This window comes from Eleutherodactylus coqui, chromosome 10 (assembly GCF_035609145.1).
Source record: "Eleutherodactylus coqui strain aEleCoq1 chromosome 10, aEleCoq1.hap1, whole genome shotgun sequence".
NCBI classification, from domain to species: Eukaryota; Metazoa; Chordata; class Amphibia; order Anura; family Eleutherodactylidae; genus Eleutherodactylus; species Eleutherodactylus coqui.
Window position 1 is genome coordinate 76,413,753 of NC_089846.1, and position 15,339 is coordinate 76,429,091.

Here is a 15,339-nt window from a genome sequence, read left to right on the forward strand (position 1 = left end):
ACAAATGAATATCACTGCAATATTGATATGTAATGACGGGGACCAACAACAAGGCACTTATCATTGCAAAAGGACACCCCTTAAAAATACACTCTTTTGTTAGAAATATTATATAATCATTAGAGATGAGCGAGCATACTCGTCCGAGCTTGATACTCGTTCGAGTATTAGGGTGTTCGAGATGCTCGTTACTCATAACGAGTACCACGCGGTGTTCGGGTTACTTTCATTTTCTTCCCTGAGAAATTTGCGTGCTTTTCTGGCCAATAGAAAGACAGGGAAGGCATTACAACTTCCCCCTGCAACGTTCAAGCCCTATACCACCCCCCTGCAGTGAGTGGCTGGCGAGATTAGGTGTCACCCGAGTATTAAAATCTGCCCCTCCCGCGGCTCGCCACAGATGCATTCTGACATTAGTTTAGGGAAAGTGGTATCTTGGTGGAGCTGCTATAGGGAGAGCGTTAGGAGTATTTTAGGTTTCAAGAACCCCAACGGTCCTTCTTAAGGCCATAGAAATCGCAGATCGCACCTATGTGCGATCTGCGATTTCTGTTCTCTTCTCTATATGCGCTCAATGGGGCCAGCGGCAGCAGCGCCGACCCCATTAAGAACATATAGAAGACAAATCATTCTTCTCTGCCACAGCTGTAACAGCTGGGATTTCAAGCCCTGCGTCCAGAAAGCAATGCTCTGCCGGGGACCAGAAGGGAGCGACAGCCTGCAGGAGCACCGCAGAACGTCAGAAGAAGTGAGTAATGATTTTTATTCTTTGCTCCACTGTATTGCCGGCGTATAAGGTGACAGTTGGGGGGGTCGTCTTATACGCCCCGTCGCCTTATACGCCGGTATATATTTTTATTGTAACACATTTCTGGATGAATTGCAGGGAAGGGCTTATATATTTAAGCCCTTCCCGACAATTCATCCTGCGATCGCCGGCAGCCCATTGCTTTCAGTGGAACCTGCTGTATTGCTGGCTCCATTGAATTCAATGGGCTAACATCGTTCTTCTCTGCCACAGCTGTTACAGCTGTGACAGAGGAGAACGATCTTTACGCTGAGAGTGCGGGGGGGGGGGGGGGCCCACTCTTGCCGCTATTGTGGCTTAATAGTGGGACCTGGGAACTTGAGATGCAGCCCAACATGTAGCCCCTCGCCTGCCCTATCCGTTGCTGTGTCGTTCCCATCACTTTCTTGAATTGCCCAGATTTTCACAAACGAAAACCTTAGCGAGCATTGGCGATATACAAAAATGCTCGGGTCGCCCATTGACTTCAATGGGGTTCGTTACTCGAAACGAACCCTCGAGCATTGCGAAAATTTCGTCCCGAGTAACGAGCACCCGAGCATTTTGGTGCTCGCTCATCTCTAATAATCATTATTAACCCCAATATACACACACAAAATAATAAAGAACAAGATATATGCGCATAGATGATTTTCAGTGACAATCAGCCTAAATTGGAGGTGATGTTCTGACAGCACACAATCCCTATAAAAGGCCCTGCGATCAGAGTACTGTAGACTAGAGATGAGCGAGCACCAAAATGCTCGGGTGCTCGTTACTTGGGACGAAATTATCGCAATGCTCGAGGGTTTGTTTCGAGTAACGAACCCCATTGAAGTCAATGGGCGACCCGAGCATTTTTGTATATCGCCGATGCTCGCTAAGGTTTTCATTTGTGAAAACCTGGGCAATTCAAGAAAGTGATGGGAACGACACAGCAACGGATAGGGCAGGCGAGGGGCTACATGTTGGGCTGCATCTCAAGTTCCCAGATCCCACTATTAAGCCACAATAGTGGCAAGAGTGGGCCCCCCCCTCCCAACAACTTTTACTTCTGAAAAGCCCTCATTAGCAATGCATACCTTAGCTAAGCACCACACTACCTCCAACAAAGCACAATCACTGCCTGCATGACACTCCGCTGCCACTTCTCCTGGGTTACATGCTGCTCAACCCCCCCCCCCGCATGACCCAGTGTCCACAGCGCACATCAAAGTGTCCCTGCGCAGCCTTCAGCTGCACTCATGCCACACGCTGGCCTCGTAGCCACACCACCCTCATGTCTATTTATAAGTGCGTCTGCCATGAGGAGGAACCACAGGCACACACTGCAGAGGGTTGGCACGGCTAGGCAGCGACCCTCTTTAAAAGGGGTGGGGCGATAGCCCACAATGCTGTACAGAAGCAATGAGAAATATAATCCTGTGCAACCGCCATCAGGAGCTGCACACGTGGGCATAGCAATGGGGAACCTATGTGCCACACACTATTCATTCTGTCAAGGTGTCTGCATGCCCCAGTCAGACCGTGTTTTTTTTATAAATAGTCACAGGCAGGTACAACTCCGCAATGGGAATTCCGTGTGCACCCACAGCATAGGTGGCTCCCTGGAACCCACCGGCTGTACATAAATGTATCCCATTGCAGTGCCCATCACAGCTGAGGTAACGTCCAATTAAATGCAGGTGGGCTTCGGCCCACACTGCATGCCCCAGTCACACTGGGGTTCTTTAGAAGTGGACACATGCAGTTACAACTCCCTGTGGACCCACAGCATGGGTGGGTGCCAGGAAGCCACCGGCGGTACATAAATATATCCCATTGCATTGCCCATCACAGCTGAGGTAATGTCATGTTAAATGCAGGTGGGCTTCGGCCCACACTGCATGCCCCAGTCAGACTGGGGTTCTTTAGAAGTAGACACATGCAGTTACAACTCCCTGTGGACCCACAGCATGGATGGCTCCGTGGAACCCACCGGCGGTACATAAATATATCCCATTGCAGTGCCCAGCACAGCTGATGTAACGTCAGCTTTAATGCAGGTGGGCAAAAAATTAATTGGATTACATTGTAGGCAAGGTCCCCAAAAAATTGGTGTACCAACAGTACTAATGTACGTCAGAAAAATTGCCCATGCCCAACCAAGAGGGCAGGTGAAACCCATTAATCGCTTTGGTTAATGTGGCTTAATTTGTAACTAGGCCTGGAGGCAGCCCAGTTAAAATAAAAATTGGTTCAGGTGAAAGTTTCAACGCTTTAATGATCATTGAAACGTATAAAAATTGTTTACAGAAATTATATGACTGAGCCTTGTGGGCCTAAGAAAAATTGCCCGTTCGGCGTGATTACGTCAGGTTTCAAGAGGAGGAGCAGGAGGAGGAGGATGAATATTATACACAGATTGATGAAGCTAAAAGGTCCACGTTTTTGATGGTGATAGAGAACGATGCTTCCATCCGCGGGTGCAGCCTACGTATTGTTTAGGTATCGCTGCTGTCCGCTGGTGGAGAAGAGAAGTCTGGTGAAATCCAGGCTTTGTTCATCTTGATGAGTGTAAGCCTGTCGGCACTGTCGGTTGACAGGCGGGTACGCTTATCTGTGATGATTCCCCCAGCCGCACTAAACACCCTCTCTGACAAGACGCTAGCCGCAGGACAAGCAAGCACCTCCAGGGCATACAGCGCGAGTTCAGGCCACGTGTCCAGCTTTGACACCCAGTAGTTGTAGGGGGCAGAGGCGTCACGGAGGACGGTCGTGCGATCGGCTACGTACTCCCTCACCATCCTTTTACAGTGCTCCCGCCGACTCAGCCTTGACTGGGGAGCGGTGACACAGTCTTGCTGGGGAGCCAGAAAGCTGTCAAAGGCCTTAGAGAGTGTTCCTCTGCCTGTGCTGTACATGCTGCCTGATCTCTGCGCCTCCCCTGCTACCTGGCCCTCGGAACTGTGCCTTCGGCCACTAGTGCTGTTGGATGGGAATTTTACCATCAGTTTGTCCGCCAGGGTCCTGTGGTATAGCATCACTCACGAACCCCTTTCCTCTTCGGCTATGAGAGTGGAAAGGTTCTCCTTATACCGTGGGTCGAGCAGTGTGTACACCCAGTAATCCATAGTGGCCAGAATGCGTGTAACGCGAGGGTCACGAGAAAGGCATCCTAACATGAAGTCAGCCATGTGTGCCAGGGTACCTGTACGCAACACATGGCTGTCCTCACTAGGAAGATCACTTTCAGGATCCTCCTCCTCCTACACGCTGAAAGGATGACAGGCAAGCAGCATGGGTACCCTCAGCAGTGGGCCAAGCTGTCTCTTCCCCCTCCTCCTCATCCTCCTCATGCTCCTCCTCCTCAATGCGCTGAGATATAGACAGGAGTGTGCTTTGATTATCCAGCGACATATTGTCTTCCCCCACCTCTGTTTTCGAGCACAAAGCGTCTGCCTTTATGCTTTGCAGGGAACTTCTCAAGAGGCATAGCAGAGGAATGGTGATGCTAATGATTGCAGCATCGCCGCTCACCATCTGGGTAGACTCCTCAAAGTTTCCAAGGACCTGGCAGATGTCTGCCAACCAGGCCCACTCTTCTGTAAAGAAGTGAGGAGGCTGACTCCCACTGCGCCGCCCATGTTGGAGTTGGTATTCCACTATAGCTCTACGCTGCTCATAGAGCCTGGCCAACATGTGGAGCGTAGAGTTCCACCGTGTGGGCACGTCGCACAGCAGTCGGTGCACTGGCAGATGAAACCGATGTTGCAGGGTGTGCAGGGTGGCAGCGTCCGTGTGGGACTTGCGGAAATGTGCGCAGAGCCGGCGCACCTTTCCGAGCAGGTCTTACAAGCGTGGGTAGCTTTTCAGAAAGCGCTGAACCACCAAATTAAAGACGTGGGCCAGGCATGGCACGTGCGTGAGGCTGCCGAGCTGCAGAGCCGCCACCAGGTTACGGCCATTCTCACACACGACCATGCCCGGTTGGAGGCTCAGCGGCGCAAGCCAGAGGTCGGTCTGCTCTGTCAGACCCTGCAGCAGTTCGTGGGCCGTGTGCCTCTTCTCTCCTAAGCTGAGTAGTTTCAGCACGGCCTGCTGACGCTTGCCCACCGCTGTGCTGCCACGCCGTGCGACACCAACATCTTGATTGCGAGACAGAGGTTGCGTAGGAGGAGGAGGGTGGTTTAGTGGAGGAAGCATACACCGCCGCAGATACCACCACCGAGCTGGGGCCTGCAATTCTGGGGGTGGGTAGGACGTGAGCGGTCCCAGGCTCTGACTCTGTCCCAGCCTCCACTAAATTCACCCAATGTGCCGTCAGGGAGATATAGTGGCCCTGCCCGCCTGTGCTTGTCCACGTGTCCGTTGTTAAGTGGACCTTGGCAGTAACTGCGTTGGTGAGGGCGCGTACAATGTTGCGGGAGACGTGGTCGTGCAGGGCTGGGACGGCACATCGGGAAAAGTAGTGGTGACTGGGAACTGAGTAGCGCGGGGCCGCCGCCGCCATCATACCTTTGAAAGCCTCCGTTTCCACAACCCTATACGGCAGCATCTCCAGGCTGATAAATTTGGCTATGTGCACATTTAACGCTTGAGCGTGCGGGTGCGTGGCGGCGTACTTGCGCTTGCGCTCCAACACTTGCGCTAGTGACGGCTGGACGGTGCGCTGAGAGACATTGCTGGATGGGGCCGAGCACAGCGGAGGTGAGGGTGTGGGTGCAGGCCAGGAGACGGTAGTGCCTGTGTCCTGAGAGGGGGGTTGGATCTCAGTGGCTGGTTGGGGCACAGGGGGAGAGGCAGCGGTGCAAACCGGAGGTGGTGAACGGCCTTCGTCCCACCTTGTGGGGTGCTTGGCCATCATATGTCTGCGCATGCTGGTAGTGGTGAGGCTGTTGGTGTTGGCTCCCCGGCTGATCTTGGCGCGACAAAGGTTGCACACCACTGTTCGTCGGTCGTCTGCACTCTCAGTGAAAAACTGCCAGACCTTTGAGCACCTCGGCCTCTGCAGGGTGGCATGGCGCGAGGGGGCGCTTTGGGAAACAGTTGGTGGATTATTCAGTCTGGCCCTGCCTCTACCCCTGGCCACCGCACTGCCTCTTCCAACCTGCCCTGCTGCTGCACTTGCCTCCCCCTCTGAAGACCTGTCCTCAGTAGGCGTTGCAAACCAGGTGGGGTCAGTCACCTCATCGTCCTGCTGCTCTTCCTCCGAATCCTCTGTGCGCTCCTCCCTCGGACTTACTCCAATTACTACTACCTGAGTGATAGACAACTGTGTCTCATCGTCATCGTCCTCCTCACCCACTGAAAGCTCTTGAGACAGTTGCCGGAAGTCCCCAGCCTCATCCCCGGACCCCGGGAACTATCCAAAGGTTGGGCATCGGTCACGACAAACTCCTCCGGTGGGAGAGGAACCATTGCTGGCCATTCTGGGCAGGGGCCCGGGAACAGTTCCTGGGAGTCTGCCTGCTCCTCAGAATGTGTCATTGTAATGGAGTGAGGAGGCTGGGAGGAAAGAGGAGCAGCAGCCAGAGGATTCAGAGTTGCAGCAGTGGACGGCGCAGAACTCTGGGTGGTCAATAGATTGCTGGATGCACTTTCTGCCATCCACGACAGGACCTGCTCACACTGCTCATTTTCTAATAAAGGTCTACCGCGTGGACCCATTAATTGTGAGATGAATGTGGGGACGCCAGAAACGTGCCTCTCTCCTAATCCCGCAGCAGTCGGCTGCGATACACCTGGATCAGGAGCTCGGCCTGTGCCCACACCCTGACTTGGGCCTCCGCGTCCTCGGCCGCGTCCACGTCCTCTAGGCCTACCCCTACCCCTCAGCATGGTGTATTACCTGTAGTGCAAAAACAGAACGCTGTAATTAAATGTGCCGCTTATTGGCCTTTGGTTGGAGGCTGACTTCGCTTACGGAACGCACAGCAGAGGCAGGAAAGAATTTTGCGCAAGCCTGCTGTAACACTTAGCTGGCTGCGTATGAATTAGGACAACTACCCCCAGTAGAGACCCAGTACACTTGTGGACAGGAATACAGCGGTGATGTAAGAGGCAACACAGAGGCAGGAAAGAATTTTGCGCAAGCCTGCTGTAACACTTAGCTGGCTGCGTATGAATTAGGACAACTACCCCCAGCAGAGACCCAGTACACTTGTGGACAGGAATACAGCGGTGATGCAAGAGGCAACACAGAGGCAGGAAAGAATTTTGCGCAAGCCTGCTGTAACACTTAGCTGGCTGCGTATGAATTAGGACAACTACCCCCAGCAGAGACCCAGTACACTGAGGACGGTCACAGGCAGCCCAAATAGATTTTTTTTCTCAAATGTTTTTGGAAAGGCCCACTGCCTATATACACTAAATATGTCTTCTGTCCCTGCCTCACCACTACTGGCCCTGGACAATGTAAAATTACTGCAGGACGCAATGCTCTGCACGGCCGATATCCAAAAAAAAAAAAAAAAGTGCAACACTGCAAAAAGCAGCCTCCACACTACTGCACATGGTTAGATGTGGCCCTAAGAAGGACCGTTGGGGTTCTTGAAGCCTAAAATAACTCCTAACGCTCTCCCTATAGCAGCTCCGGCACCAGCAGCACTGTCCCTGAACTATGTCAGAATGCATCTGTGGCGAGCCGCGGGAGGGGCCGATTTATATACTCGGGTGACACCTGATCTCGCCAGCCACTCACTGCAGGGGGGTGGTATAGGGCTTGAACGTCGCAGGGGGAAGTTGTAATGCCTTCCCTGTCTTTCTATCGGCCAGAAAAGCACGCTAACGTCTCAGAGATGAAAGTGAAAGTAACTCGAGCATCGCGTGGTACTCGTCTCGAGTAACGAGCATCTTGAACACGCTAATACTCGAACGAGTATCAAGCTCGGACGAGTACGTTCGCTCATCTCTACTGTAGACCGATCGCACTGACAAGAGCATCCTCCTCTCAACAGAGGCGAGTCCTGCTGTAACCATACAAAACCTGAAGACCAACACTGCATCCACACCCAACGCGTTTCTCCCTTATAGATAGTTGACAGGATCACCGGGGATATTTATAGTATAGAGGGAAATGGAGAGCAGACATAACCACTATCTCCCACTGATGGGGACATCATGATGATGGATGCTTACCTGTTATTAGAAGATAACGGACTATTATCTAACACACAGCTTCACCTGTCATCCCAGTAAGTGAATCATAGATGCCAAACACCAAGTGAGTGTTTTTTTTCAATATGCATGCAGAAACATGCATAACTACGCAGCATGTCCGTGGACCACATGCCAACTTTTGCCATCTTTACATGGGGTTAATATGTGTACATGTGATCATAGAACGTGTGCACGTTTCCATTGATGTGTCCACTCAATTCAAGGAAGCACCTTATCTGGTAAATGCACACATGTGCCTAGAGATATCAACATCTACGCAGGTTTCATGCATCACAACGCTCACTCCATCACACGACTCAGCACATGCGCAAAAATGTTCCATATATCAGCCAAAAGATATTCATATGGACAGATCACACAGAGCCTACCCTTCAATAATATTAACCCCATCAGCAAAAAACAGAACAATCGGACATATGGTAGAAAACCCACCATGTCCGATAAATGTACACTTGTGTCCAAAGATATCAACATCTGCGTGGGTTTCATGCATCATAACACTCACTACAGTACTCAGATCAGCGCATGCATGGGAAGGCAAAAGGATAAAGGCATATGGGCAAATCACATTGCGTATACTTATTAGTGATATACCCATCGCAGTAACAACCAGAACAATGTGAACAGTGACCCAAGGGGCAGATAACACCACAATATCACCATAAGTCCAAAACCTAAAGACTGGTTAGCAAATGTCCAAAAGGGGCATAGGGAATTTCCAGATGCTGGATTACCTCCATGTTTAGCCCATACCACCTTGCAATTGGGGTATCTTTCCCAGGACAGATATCCCCCAGATGATCACCAACCTTCCTTCTAAACTGCCTTCAGGTTTTCCCCACATAGTCTAGGGGGCAGGAACATGTGTTGAAATAAACAATGCCCTCCTTCTCACAACTAGAAAATCTTGTATGTGATAGATCTGATTGGTAGTGTATTTAACAATAGATTTAAGGCCCATTTACACTGAAAGATAATTGCTCAAAAATAGCTCAAAAGACAGCTTGAGTGACAGTTTTGAGCGATCATCCTTGCATAACTCTAAGTAGCTAATTAGCTACTTAAGAGTTATGCAGGCGGAGTGGGATAGCTCGGAAAACAATGCAGCTGTTTTGTATATGCAAACAGCTGCATTGTTCTCAGAGCTTTCAGCTGGTGTCCCTCTGAGAACTGCCAGTGGGATATCAGCAGAAAGAATACTATTAGTGCTGTCTGCTGAGAAAATCAACGGGCAGCGCTGATAACATTCATCAGTGATTTCTAGCTTTCTAGGCCTGCCCCCTAAATGTGTTAATAGTTGAGAAAAATGTGATTGTTCTCAGTAAGAGAAACCAAGTAATCTTGTAGATATGATACCTTTTAATGGCCAACAAAAATACATGATGTTACAGCGAGCTTTCCAACCTACTCAGGGTTGTTCCTCAGACTTAAATAGATCAGAAGAGGCATATATATATATATATATAAAGGCACAGACATGTTGTGATTAATTTGCACTTTAAACAATACCAGAACAGATTGAGTAGAGGAGTAAATACCTAATTAGTCCACTGATAAGGGATGTGAAAGTTTTATGGTCTCTAAATTGGCATTAGGGAGTCACCAGGCCAGAGTGTTATCTGTGCTATAGATTTATCATAATCTCCACTGATGCAAGAAATCCCCTCCAAAGTTCATTTCGGTCTTGACAGTGTTAAGTGTTAACGGTTGTTATAAATTTGTACTTCCAAATTCTCCTGTAACATTCAAATTTGAAATCACCTTTCGATATAGTAACTTTTATGTGTTCTATGTTGTGTCCGTGACTAGAAAAATGCTCGGCCACGGATAATTCTGTTTTTCCTTCTTTAATTATGTGGTGATGAGATCTCATCCTTGCTCTAAGTTTTTATCCTGTTTCTCCAACATAAGGGCCCCCAATAGTTGAGAAATTACACAAAATATGTATGTACTGCCCTTTGATATTCCCTTTTTCAAAGACTGTGGATGATGACTGTATTAAATAAAGTGGTTTAGGGATTAAACCCTCTTGACCATTTTTTGAATATATAGATTTAAAAAACATCATTTTATCAGGATACATCTCGCTAGTGAAACACATGCCTATATTGTTGTGATTAAGATATAACATGAACACCTCAAAGGATTCTATGGTCCAATCACAAAGGAGAAATATGTCATTAATGAAGCGACCCTGATAAACAATATGTCTTGTCCATTCTGCTGTATTCCTGAAAATCAAAATGTCCTCCCACCAGACCAGGAACAGATTAGCATATATTGGGGTACAAGGGCTCCCCATCGCACTGCCCCATAGCTGGTGGAAGAGGGTGCTACCAAAAAGAAAGTCATTATTTCAAAGAATGAACTGTAACAATTCAAAAATAAAATGTTTGTGCAAGGTGTTCTGAGTGCCTCTAGTTTGCAGGAAGAATTTAAGTGCCTCAACCCCAAGGCCATGTTGGATGCTGCTGTGCAAAGCTTCAACATTGATGGATGCCAATAACACATTGTCATCCACCAATATTCCATCATGTTTAAGAAGTTGTTTCTGCAGATGTCCCTGACCCATTGACTATGTGGTGAATATCCCCAGTTTAAGGCTGCATTCACACGAACGTATATCGGCTCGGTTTTCACGCCGAGCCAATATACGTTGTCTCTCTCTGCAGGGGGGAGGATGGAATCTCCCGCCGCCTCTCTGCCTCCTCTCCGCCCCTCTGCACTATTTGCAATGAGAGGAGGCGGGACGGGGCTAAGGGGGGGTCGAGAATTAACGCCACCCCCGTCCTGGCTCTCCCCATTGCAAACAGTGCAGAGGGGCGGAGAGGAGGCAGAGAGGGGCGGGAGCTCAGTTCCTGCTCCTGGCTTTCCATCTCCCCCCCCCGCACATGTGAATGCACCCTAAAGGTGGGTTGGTGATTATCTGCAGGATATCCATCATGGGAAAGATACTCCAATTGCAAGGCAGTATGGGCTAAACTTGGAGGTAATCCAGGCATCTGAAAATTCACTATTCTGGAAGTGATCAAGAAATCTCCAAGAGGGGGAGACTGGGATAGACGTATTATTTGTAAGGAGGCTGAATTGGTTTTTCGAATTAAATCTACAGTGCCATCTGGTTTAAACAAGACTCTTTCCCTCACTAGTTTCCTGTAATTGCGATATAGATATGGGCTTTTTTTGTCAGAGGAGGAAGCATGCCGGGTATCAGGCAGAAATATTCACGGATTATATTTCATTTGTCTATATAGGACACTTATAATGTGTCCCTATATCTGCCCCTTTTAGACATTTGCTGACCAGTCTTTAGGTTTCGGACTTATGGTGAAGTTGTGATGTTATCTGTTCCTTGGGTCACTGTTCACATTGTTCTGGTTGTTACTACGATGGGTATATCATTAATAACTATACTCAGTGTGATTTGCCAGTATGCTTATATCCTTTTGCTGATATATAGAGCCTTCTCATGCATGCGCTGATTTGAGCATTGGAGTGAGTGTTGTGACGCATGAAACCTGCGCGGATGTTGATAGCTTTGGGCGCATGTGCACGTTTATAAGAAAAGTTGCTTTTTTGACACAAGGGTACATATGAATGGAAACAGTAAGCTGTTTTATGATCATAAAATGGCAAAATTTGCATGCATTCCACGGACATGCTGTGAAGGTATGCATGCTTTTGCGCGTATATTGAAAAAAACATGTGCTTGGTGTTTGGCATATATGTGATGAATAACTGAGGCAATAGATGGAGCTTTAAGTTAGTTATTAGTTTTGTATCTTCTCATGACAGGTTAGTATCCATCATGATGATGTCCCCATCAGTGGGGGATAGTGGTTATGTCTGCTATCCATTTCCCTCAATACTCCCTGATGATCCCGGAAACTATCTATAAGAGAGAAACGCGTTGGGTGTGGATGCAGTGTTAGTCTTCAGGTTTTGTATGGTTACAGCAGGACTCGCCTCTGTTGAGTGGAGGATGCTCTTGTCAGTGCGATCGGTCTATGGTACGGTGATCGCAGGGCTTTTTATAGGGATAGTGTGCTGTCAGAGCATTACCTCCAATTTAGGCTGATTATACAAATCATCTATTTATGTGGTACCACGAGCATCAGTTTGAATCAACAAACCATAAGTACTGCAGTAATACCCGCTGTAAAACCCTTCACCCTAAGACGACGCGCATATATCTTGTTCATTATTATTTTGGGTGTGTATATTGGGGTTAATAATGATTATAATTATAGAATATTTCTAATAAAGGAGTGTATTTTTAAGGGGTGTCCTTTTGCCTTGATAAGTAAAACTACAACTGTCAGCATACAGCTGCCAATGCATGCTGGGAGTTGTAGTTTTGCAACAGCTAAAGAGCCACTTGTGAAGGCCAATGGTTTGTATTTCATTTGTTTTAGTGCAATGTAAAGTATTTCTAGTTTTGAGGAAAGTAAGAACAGAATAAACCATTTGCACATCTGTGAGAACAAACCTATAGGCATGGTCCTGTGCTCAAACCTGCTGTCCGGGGGTCAGTCTAGTCTGGAGCATCTTACATCAAGCACATCTTCTGCTCCTCATTCTGTATCATGAATTCCATCGTCTGAATCTTAGCTGGATTTATCATGGCTGGGCGACTCAAGGGATACAGCATCTCCCATGTAGACCAATTACTAGTAGGTGGCTTTGGGAATTAAGCAAATAAACCATCAAAGTAAAAGTTGTGTCATGTCTAAATTTACTGAGAAACTGCACATTTTTATTCGCAGGTTATGGATCTTGGACTTCTTTATTTTACACAATGGCTGTATTTACTATGAGCGTTGGATCTGGACCTGCAGGAAGGCGGCTCTAATAAAGATTGAGTCTCTCTGTATCGGCTGGCTCCAAAAAGGAAATTTATATGTGCACAAATTGGATAATATGGCAGCAGAATGTGCAGCAAATCGTGGGGTATCTGTCCTGCTGAACCTCCTTGTCTACTTGACAGACAATACTGTACGGCTGACAAGCTCAGCTGATCTCGGTCGTACAGATATAGGAATTTACTGAAAAGACCATGGGGGCAGTCAGGAATACTCAGCAGCAGGAAAATGGCCAAGAAAAGGAATAGTATGTCAGGAGACTGGGCTCCAATCACATTAAGTCAGGCAGGCTCCTCCTTCCGCTACCAGTGAGCCCTTCACCTTCCGCAGTGGCCCACCTGACAGGGTGCACTATGGGAATACAGGAAGAAGTGGGGAGGGGGATGATTTAAAATGGAATGTGGACACATCAGTCATTATTTGTGTGAAATGGCACCATTTTGTGCAAAAAATTATTGATAAATGATATCATCACACAGTAATTCTTCTTGTAAATTGTTGTTTTGGACCCTGCATAACGGCCCTTTTACACAGGCCGACAGTCATGTAAACAACTACATGAGCGCTGACGTCACTGCTAAGGTCATTGACACTCATGCAGAGTGTTTAGACTGAAAGACTTCTCGCTGGATCGTGGGCTTCTCACTCAACGCTTGACCTTCTATGGGAAGTACTGAGCGGTGAGCGTTTACACGTAACAAAAAGTCCGCGATACAGCGGTAGTTTGTCTGAAAGTCAGCGATAATGATGAGTGAACAAATAGTGAGCGATAAACGTTATGTGTAAATGACCCATTACTGACAATATATATTAACTGCATATTAATGAATTTTGAATAATTGACCTAATAATCAAAGAACATTGTGTTACTCCTGGTAATAATCAGACAAAATGAACACAATATTGTCAAAGTTTGAAAAAAATGTGCAAAGATATCAGAAGTTGGGGCAAATGTAGATAACCATGTCAATGAGCAAAATAGCGACAGCGCTAGAGCTGCACGTAATAAAAGTCTGATATGTGTGCTGGAATGCCAATGGTTCATGATAACATTACTATTTACTACTATTACTCCTACCGATCTCACTGAGACAGACAACAGCACAGAATCAGCACAGAGTCAACTTTGTATTCACAGACATAGAAGTCCCTATAACTACAAAAAAAATAACTTTTATTGGCCTAATATTAAAATTCAGGACAACTAACAAACATACAGTTAGGGCCAGAAATATTTGGACAGTAACACAATTTTCGCGAGTTGGGCTCTGCATGCCACCGCATTGGATTTGAAATGAAACCTCTACAACAGAATTCAAGTGCAGATTGTAACGTTTAATTTAGAGGGTTGAGCAAAAATATTTGATAGAAAATGTAGGAATTGCACACATTTCTTTACAAACACTCCACATTTAAGGAGCTCAAAGTAATTGGACAAATAAACATAACCCAAACAAAATATTTTTTGGTTCAATATTTTGTTGCGAATCCTTTGGAGGCAATCACTGCCTTAAGTCTGGAACCCATGGACATCACCAAACGCTGGGTTTCCTCCTTCTTAATGCTTTGCCAGGCCTTTACAGCCGCAGCCTTCAGGTCTTGCTTGTTTGTGGGTCTTTCCGTCTGAAGTCTGGATTTGAGCAAGTGAAATGCATGCTCAATTGGGTTAAGATCTGGTGATTGACTTGGCCATTGCAGAATGTTCTACTTTTTTGCACTCATGAACTCCTGGGTAGCTTTGGCTGTATGCTTGGGGTCATTGTCCATCTGTACTGTGAAGCGCCGTCCGATCAACTTTGCAGCATTTGGCTGAATCTGGGCTGAAAGTATATCCCGGTACACTTCAGAATTCATCCGGCTACTCTTGTCTGCTGTTATGTCATCAATAAACACAAGTGACCCAGTGCCATTGAAAGCCATGCATGCCCATGCCATCACGTTGCCTCCACCATGTTTTACAGAGGATGTGGTGTGCCTTGGATCATGTGCCGTTCCCTTTCTTCTCCAAAGTTTTTTCTTCCCATCATTCTGGTACAGGTTGATCTTTGTCTCATCTGTCCATAGAATACTTTTCCAGAACTGGGCTGGCTTCTTGAGGTGTTGTTCGGCAAATTTAACTCGGGCCTGTCTATTTTTGGAATTGATGAATGGTTTGCATCTAGATGTGAACCCTTTGTATTTACTTTCATGGAGTCTTCTCTTTACTGTTGACTTAGAGACAGATGCACCTACTTCCCTGAGAGTGTTCTGGACTTCAGTTGATGTTGTGAACGGGTTCTTCTTCACCAAAAAAAGTATGCGGCGATCATCCACCACCGTTGTCTTCCATGGACGCCCAGGCTTTTTTGAGTTCCCAAGCTCACCAGTGAATTCCTTTTTTCTCAGAATGTACCCGACTGTTGATTTTGCTACTCCAAGCATGTCTGCTATCTCTCTGATGGATTTTTTCTTTTTTTTCAGCCTCAGGATGTTCTGCTTCACCTCAATTGAGAGTTCCTTTGACTGCATGTTGTCTGGTCACAGCAACAG